Source organism: Styela clava, chromosome 15 (assembly GCF_964204865.1).
Source record: "Styela clava chromosome 15, kaStyClav1.hap1.2, whole genome shotgun sequence".
Classification (NCBI taxonomy): domain Eukaryota; kingdom Metazoa; phylum Chordata; class Ascidiacea; order Stolidobranchia; family Styelidae; genus Styela; species Styela clava.
The window spans coordinates 2,737,501-2,742,500 of NC_135264.1; the positions used below are offsets into that span (position 1 = coordinate 2,737,501).

At 55.8% G+C, this 5,000-nt stretch overlaps 2 non-coding genes and 1 pseudogene across 2 annotated transcripts; all 3 read right to left on the reverse strand.

Annotated features, from left to right (window-relative positions):
- The window catches only part of LOC144413442 (large subunit ribosomal RNA), a 3,695-nt pseudogene extending 3,479 nt beyond the window's left edge, over positions 1 to 216 (reverse strand).
- Positions 217 to 504: 288 nt separating this feature from the next.
- On the reverse strand, positions 505 to 658 carry LOC144413143 (5.8S ribosomal RNA). Its single transcript, XR_013469180.1, has one exon. It is a non-coding gene; the product is annotated as a 5.8S ribosomal RNA (ribosomal RNA).
- Positions 659 to 956: 298 nt separating this feature from the next.
- On the reverse strand, positions 957 to 2,766 carry LOC144413293 (small subunit ribosomal RNA). Its single transcript, XR_013469327.1, has one exon. It is a non-coding gene; the product is annotated as a small subunit ribosomal RNA (ribosomal RNA).
- Positions 2,767 to 5,000: the final 2,234 nt, after the last annotated feature.

The following is a 5,000-nucleotide window of genomic DNA, read 5'->3' on the forward strand; positions in this document are numbered from 1 at the left end:
TGGGACGAGGCCTCGATCAGAAGGACACCGGCGCTCGCCGTCAGCCGCACTGGGACTTCCGTACGTCACAACTCGGCGCGCTCGAAAAGCGCGCAGATTCGACGCTGGACTCTTCCCGGTTCACTCGCCGTTACTCAGGGAATCCCTGTTGGTTTCTTTTCCTCCGCTTAATAATATGCTTAAATTCAGCGGGTGCTCTCGCCTGAACTCAGGTCGTATGTGTCAAGCGGGCCGCTTCTTACACGGCCCGCTGGCATCGCAAGTCGTCGCCGCCGGCGCCGACCGAGCGCGTACCGTCGCCGCCTTGGCCCACGGTCGGTCTTGATCTCGTGACCGGACCGACCGACCTGGACCCGCCCCTCGAACGTAGTTGAACACGTCGAGGGGCCGGCGGTGTACGGGACACGCGGTCGCGCCGAGAAAGCTCGGCGACCGCTTCAACTTGGGGCGACGCCCGGCCGTCTTCGCAGAGGCAAGGCGACGGCCCTCGGGTGAGGACGAACGCGACCCTGAGGCAGACGCGGTCCCGGGATTGACCCGAGACCGCAATTCGCGTTCAGAAGGTCGACGTTCAATGTGTTCTGCAATTCACATTACTTCTCGCACTTGGCTGCGTCCTTCATCGACTCGCGAGCCGAGTGATCCACCGTTAAGAGTCGTCCTCGACGTTTCGCCCGGCGCCGAAGCGCGCGGACGTCACACTGTGGTATCGACCACAAAACCACCACCGACAACAACTGCACAAAAACACCAACAAACGGCGCCGAGCGACCGCCGGGCTGGGCCGGCGGCACATCGAGCGCGGTGCCCAGAAGCCACCATTGCACTCGGCTGCCTTGCTATGCCAACGTGTTACGCGTGTCGCACGGGGCGGAACCCCGATTGACGGCCGCCCTCTCGGCGGCACCCAAAGACAATTCAGTGCGCGGTCGGCCGGGGCCTACCACCACCTTCGGTAATGATCCTTCCGCAGGTTCACCTACGGAAACCTTGTTACGACTTTTACTTCCTCTAAATGATCAAGTTTGATCGTCTTCTCGACACGCCGACGCGGCCGTTGCCAGCCGCGACGGGGCCGATCCAAGGATCTCACTAAACCATTCAATCGGTAGTAGCGACGGGCGGTGTGTACAAAGGGCAGGGACGTAATCAACGCAAGTTGATGACTTGCGCTTACTGGGAATTCCTCGTTCAAGGGAAACAATTGCAAGTCCCTATCCCAATCACGAATGAGGTTCAACGGGTTACCCGGACCTTTCGGCCTAGGTTAGACACTCGCTGCTTCACTCAGTGTAGCGCGCGTGCGGCCCCGGACATCTAAGGGCATCACAGACCTGTTATTGCTCAATCTCGTGTGGCTAAACGCCACTAGTCCCTCTAAGAAGTTAGACGCCGACCGAGAAGGTCGCGTAACTATTTAGCATGCCAGAGTCTCGTTCGTTATCGGAATTAACCAGACAAATCGCTCCACCAACTAAGAACGGCCATGCACCACCACCCACAGAATCAAGAAAGAGCTCTCAATCTGTCAATCCTACCTGTGTCCGGGCCGGGTGAGTTTCCCCGTGTTGAGTCAAATTAAGCCGCAGGCTCCACTCCTGGTGGTGCCCTTCCGTCAATTCCTTTAAGTTTCAGCTTTGCAACCATACTTCCCCCGGAACCCAAAGACTTTGGTTTCCCGGAAGCTGCCGGAAAGGTCGTCATGGTAACGCCTCCCGATCGCTAGTTGGCATTGTTTATAGTCAGAACTAGGACGGTATCTGATCGTCTTCGAACCTCTGACTTTCGCTCTTGATTAAAGAAAACATTCTTGGCGAATGCTTTCGCAGTAGTTCGTCTTCCGCCGATCCAAGAATTTCACCTCTAACGGCAGAGTACGGACGCCCCCGTCTGTCCCTCTTAATCATTACCTCGTGCTCCGAAAACCAACAAAATAGAACCGAGGTCCTATTCCATTATTCCATGCAACACTATGCAGGCGAACAGCCTGCTTTGAACACTCTAATTTTTTCAAAGTAAACTTATCGGCCACCGCCGACACTCAGTCAAGAGCACCGACGGAGAACCGAAGGTGAGGCGAACGCAACCAGTGACACGCCTTGCGACGGACCGGCGGCGCTCGCCCAAAATCCAACTACGAGCTTTTCAACCGCAACAACTTTAGCATACACTGTTGGAGCTGGAATTACCGCGGCTGCTGGCACCAGACTTGCCCTCCAATGGATACTCGTTAAGAGTTTTAGGATGTACTCATTCCAATTACAGGGCCTCGTTAGAGTCCTGTATTGTTATTTTTCGTCACTACCTCCCCGTGTCGGGAATGGGTAATTTGCGCGCCTGCTGCCTTCCTTGGATGTGGTAGCCGTTTCTCAGGCTCCCTCTCCGGAATCGAACCCTGATTCCCCGTTACCCGTTATCACAAAGGTAGGCACGTAGCGTACCTTCGACAGTTGATAGGGCAGACACTTGAATGATACGTCGTCGGTGCAGAGACCGTACGATCCGCGTGGTTATCCAGAGTCATCAAACGTCACAGGACGAACCCGGTCGGTTTTGATCTGATAAAAGCGCGCCTCCCGAAGTCGGCGCTTAATGCATGTATTAGCTCTAGAATTACCACAGTTATCCACTTCGCTTACGAGACCAAATAAACCAAGACTGATTTAATGAGCCATTCGCAGTTTCGCTTTACGAGAACTCGTACTTGCACCTGCATGGCTTAATCTTTGAGACAAGCATATCACTACTGGCAGGATCAACCAGATAGCTGCGACAGCTGCGCTCGGCCCTTGCTGGGCCGCCCGGCGCGTGCTCGTCGCATTCGTTTAAGACCGAGGCGATCGCCTGCGGCCGTACTCAGCTTCGACAGTCGCTGGCCGCGACGTCCACGCTCTCGCCGGCAGTGCCAGGCGGAGCGATTTGCGTTTTTTCTTTGCTCGCCCTCTCTCGGGCTCGATCCATTCAGTTTCGCACAAACAAGAGCTCTGCCGGCCGCCTGCAGCGGTGCCTAAAACCCGGGCATAACAATGCGACCGTTCTGCTAGGCCGACAAGCGCTCAAGCCAGACGCTCGATCGAACGCCCCCTACATATTAGTCGAGACAACGGCTCGCTCATTAGCATCGCGTTTGTACTTTAACTTTTTTTGGCTCGGCTTCTTTCGACGCCGATGCCGGCGACGCAGCACTCTCTCGCCCGCCAGCCACCGAGAAAAGGGTGCGCTCCGACCGGCCCCGCACCGCTCTTTCTTGGCTCATTCGAAATTACTGTCTTTCGCTCTGACATGCCTTACCTAGGGTTAGGTTAGTATGCTTGCACGTTTGTACTTTAACTTTTTTCGGCTCGGTTTCTTTCGACGCCGATGCCGGCGACGCAGCACTCTCTCGCCCGCCAGCCACCGAGAAAAGGGTGCGCTCCGACCGGCCCCGCACCGCTCTTTCTTGGCTCATTCGAAATTACTGTCTTTCGCTCTGACATGCCTTACCTAGGGTTAGGTTAGTATGCTTGCACGTTTGTACTTTAACTTTTTTCGGCTCGGCTTCTTTCGACGCCGATGCCGGCGACGCAGCACTCTCTCGCCCGCCAGCCACCGAGAAAAGGGTGCGCTCCGACCGGCCCCGCACCGCTCTTTCTTGGCTCATTCGAAATTACTGTCTTTCGCTCTGACATGCCTTACCTAGGGTTAGGTTAGTATGCTTGCACGTTTGTACTTTAACTTTTTTTGGCTCGGCTTCTTTCGACGCCGATGCCGGCGACGCAGCACTCTCTCGCCCGCCAGCCACCGAGAAAAGGGTGCGCTCCGACCGGCCCCGCACCGCTCTTTCTTGGCTCATTCGAAATTACTGTCTTTCGCTCTGACATGCCTTACCTAGGGTTAGGTTAGTATGCTTGCACGTTTGTACTTTAACTTTTTTCGGCTCGGTTTCTTTCGACGCCGATGCCGGCGACGCAGCACTCTCTCGCCCGCCAGCCACCGAGAAAAGGGTGCGCTCCGACCGGCCCCGCACCGCTCTTTCTTGGCTCATTCGAAATTACTGTCTTTCGCTCTGACATGCCTTACCTAGGGTTAGGTTAGTATGCTTGCACGTTTGTACTTTAACTTTTTTTGGCTCGGCTTCTTTCGACGCCGATGCCGGCGACGCAGCACTCTCTCGCCCGCCAGCCACCGAGAAAAGGGTGCGCTCCGACCGGCCCCGCACCGCTCTTTCTTGGCTCATTCGAAATTACTGTCTTTCGCTCTGACATGCCTTACCTAGGGTTAGGTTAGTATGCTTGCACGTTTGTACTTTAACTTTTTTCGGCTCGGTTTCTTTCGACGCCGATGCCGGCGACGCAGCACTCTCTCGCCCGCCAGCCACCGAGAAAAGGGTGCGCTCCGACCGGCCCCGCACCGCTCTTTCTTGGCTCATTCGAAATTACTGTCTTTCGCTCTGACATGCCTTACCTAGGGTTAGGTTAGTATGCTTGCACGTTTGTACTTTAACTTTTTTCGGCTCGGCTTCTTTCGACGCCGATGCCGGCGACGCAGCACTCTCTCGCCCGCCAGCCACCGAGAAAAGGGTGCGCTCCGACCGGCCCCGCACCGCTCTTTCTTGGCTCATTCGAAATTACTGTCTTTCGCTCTGACATGCCTTACCTAGGGTTAGGTTAGTATGCTTGCACGTTTGTACTTTAACTTTTTTCGGCTCGGCTTCTTTCGACGCCGATGCCGGCGACGCAGCACTCTCTCGCCCGCCAGCCACCGAGAAAAGGGTGCGCTCCGACCGGCCCCGCACCGCTCTTTCTTGGCTCATTCGAAATTACTGTCTTTCGCTCTGACATGCCTTACCTAGGGTTAGGTTAGTATGCTTGCACGTTTGTACTTTAACTTTTTTCGGCTCGGCTTCTTTCGACGCCGATGCCGGCGACGCAGCACTCTCTCGCCCGCCAGCCACCGAGAAAAGGGTGCGCTCCGACCGGCCCCGCACCGCTCTTTCTTGGCTCATTCGAAATTACTGTCTT